The sequence below is a fragment of the Morone saxatilis genome, unplaced genomic scaffold, assembly GCF_004916995.1.
Source record: "Morone saxatilis isolate NCDOM2014 unplaced genomic scaffold, NCSU_SB_2.0 Contig2, whole genome shotgun sequence".
Classification (NCBI taxonomy): Eukaryota; Metazoa; Chordata; class Actinopteri; family Moronidae; genus Morone; species Morone saxatilis.
The window spans coordinates 982,467-985,779 of NW_023339762.1; the positions used below are offsets into that span (position 1 = coordinate 982,467).

Here is a 3,313-nt window from a genome sequence, read left to right on the forward strand (position 1 = left end):
TAGTGGGGGAAGGGGTCGCTGAAGTTGACGGAACCGCCATCTTGAAAAGTGCCCTCCGATGATCTACCTTTTCGCGCCTGTCAGAATCAGTTTTAAACGCTTTATTTTCCTTACAGGAATTTCGTGTTACCTCTGTTTTCGTTTTGTCAAGGCCTGGGACTAATGGCAAGATAAGCTACATGCTGGAGACTCGCCGTTGACCGTTGTCTGTCGGTAGGTACACTTGCCTTTCCATGCACTTGGTTGGTGCTGAAGAGACGGACGGTTAGCCAGCAGTCTTCAGATAGCCGGCTAACGTTAGCTGGCTATCAAGAAGCATACTTGGCCATCTTAACACTGTGCTGTCAGACACTCTTGGTGTACGTTAACATTGCATAGCAGTGCTGTTAGGAACCGTGAAGCCATGGCGATATCTAGTTGGCCAACTTGCCAATTAATGCTAGTCTCGTAGCTAACTGATGCCGGTTAACCTGACGTTAGTTATTCCCTGAAGCTAAGTTGATTTTAGGTGGCCAGTTCAGCTAACAATAGCTAACGATAGCTAGTGACGTTAGCCCGTTTGGCCGAGCCGGTGTGTTTCTGTTGCGTTCGTGCTGGTCTGTTTTGGGCCCTGGTATGTAACGTTAATTTACATGGACTGAGGTTACTGCAAACGTAGTGTTTCGACAGCAGATCGCAGATTACATTAGTCTGTGTTAGCTGATAATAGCTTGAATAATCCGATGTTTGTCGGGCATTTTAACCGAATTGAACGTTAATGCCTTTTCTGACGTTGCTCGGTTGAACTAACTGTATGTTACAGTACAGGGCCGTCATGGTTTTTTCATGGTCGTTGACTTTGCGTGCGATTGGTGGGTAGCTGGAAACTAACTTAGTGTAAGCTATGGTCACAGTTTGCCATTACCAGTGCAATCTCAGACAAACTGCGTCTTGTACAGGCTCAGTCTGTTGGAGAATTCTGCGTGTAGCGTTATATAGGCTGCAGCAGCTCCGTTGATTTAAAGCTGCAGTCGGTAACTTTTATAAAAAAAAATCTCCGAGAAAGATGATTGTGGAGTCACATTTCCAGGTCGTCAAATACTGACGCTTTGGCTTGGTGGTTTGAAAATCATTGATGGGTGAATGTAACGTTAATACACAGGTTCCTGGGTATGAGACCGAGCAATAAACTATCTTTGTTGGCTCTATGGGGTTGTTTTCATTTGAATGCGGGTGGTTAATGCTAGAGGAGCCTGATTTAGTTTGATATATCTGTCTCATGGATATAGTGAAAGGTTCAGCAAACATGACAAAAAGTTATCTACTGCGTCTTTCAGTAAGAACAACGCTTTTGTCTTTTTACTTGGGCATGCACAAACTACATAGGTTGGGGACAAATGTATCTAAATTTGAAAGTCTCTAGTTAGTAGGGCTGCACGATGGGGATATTTTATTCAGCCGATACCATAAGCGATAATGACTTGCTTCTCATGGCCGACACCCATAAGATAACACATAGTTTCACATTTCTGTATTTTAACCATCATAACCTGTAGTTTGTGTACACCGGATGTTACCTAAACCATCACTACTGTAAACACAACAACAATAAACAACAGTTCTAACTCTTCATCTTCTTTCTATTTCTGGGTAAAGTTCATCAAAAAACAGCTTTCATAGAACATACAAATATAGAAATTCAAAATATATTACTGTTTTTCCAGGCCAATCATTTATTGGCTGTAATTGAATTTTTTGCATAAGACATAATGTAAATTTCCTGCTATCTGTGCTGATAGTTGTCTTGCATCCCTACTAGTTAGTGTCTAGATTGCTTTTGTTTGGGCCTTGTGTAATTGGCTGATGGATGCATTCAGTCAGGCACTGTGAAGCCATAAAAGCTGTAAAAGTTTGTTTTCCTGAGGTCCTGCTGGTTTCCCTAATGTATTTTTTTGCTTTTGGCCTTTGGTATATGTGTGACTGTGACTCATTAAGCTTTTACTGTGATACAGGGATGAATTGTATTGCTTGACTTTGAGTCTGCAGACTTTGTACGATTCTGAATGTATTTTACAGCCAGTGGTGGACAACCGTCGCTGTTAATGAAAATAGAAAGAAACACGACCTACAGCAAAAACAAGACAAATGTACTTGTACATTGTAGTGTTCAAAGTGGTTTTGAGCTCTCAGTGGATAGAATCTAATATGTCTATCTAACAGTCTCTTGGTACCGTCTCAGTCTTCTTCAAGAAAAGTTGGAATGTGGTTTATGCCATGTGTCGACCAGTATGGGTATTTCAGTGGCTGGTGTCGATATTTATCTTATCCTGTAACAGGTTATTTTGGATGGAATATTTATTGATTAATAAAATATAGCAAAATACATTGGGTTATGTTGTGGATTTCAGAATGTGACTGAATCTTGCTTCTCATGACCGATACAGATAAAACAACAGATAATTAAAATTTTGTATTTAAAAAAAAAAGAAGATGATCAGAACCTGTAGTTTATGCACACTTTATGGCAATCAACAGCAGTTCTGACTCTTAAAATGTTCCTCAACAAACTTCACAAAATAGCTTTGGCTTTCATAAAACATAAATTGGAAATGTATTATTACCATAGACAATTTATTGATACATACAGACACTGATAATAATTGTGCATCCCTCGTATATAAACACGCTTACAGCAGGTGAGTGTGAGACTTATAGTACAGGGCTCCAAACTAAGTGTTTCACTACTTCCTCAAAACTCACTAACATCCACACTGACAAGACCAGCTGCAGATGTGTCTGCAGACATTTATCCACCTTGTGAACGCAGCTATGTCCCACTTATGTCCACAGCAGGCTTATTACAGATTACACATGTTTTTACATGTAGCTCAGTTTCAGTTGTACTCAGTTTGTATTGAGGAAATGGAAATAGTTTTAAGCACTATTTTTTTAAGGTAAAGTTGGTGGGTTGTTTTGGTGTTTACTGATCATTGCCAGTAGAGCTTGTACATGATCATGATCCTTAAAGGGACACTTTATTTCAATATATATATATATATATATATCAATATTTTTCACCATATCCATTTTTAAATGTCTTTTTATTGAGTTTTTAAAATATTAATATTAACAACAATGGCAATATAGGAAATTGCACCAATGTACATAGTACTTTAAGTAACTTTAAGTTAGCTGTGATGCAGCTGAGTCACTGAATGTATTTCAGGAGATGCTTAAAGCTGTCTCTCTCTTTCAGTCCCTCTCTAGCTAGAGTTGTTCTGATTCCGATACCAGTATCGGAAATGTCTCTGATACTGCTGAAAATGCTGGCATC

At 39.1% G+C, this 3,313-nt stretch overlaps 1 protein-coding gene across 4 annotated transcripts in view; it reads left to right on the top strand.

Annotated features, from left to right (window-relative positions):
* ppp6r3 (protein phosphatase 6, regulatory subunit 3) overlaps positions 1–3,313 on the top strand; it is a 20,842-nt gene continuing 17,529 nt past the window's right edge. For all 4 annotated transcript variants that reach the window (XM_035665238.1, XM_035665239.1, XM_035665237.1 and 1 more), the window contains exon 1: positions 1–213. The gene's annotated coding sequence lies outside the window, so the exon portion shown is untranslated. The remainder of the gene's footprint in view (positions 214–3,313) is intronic.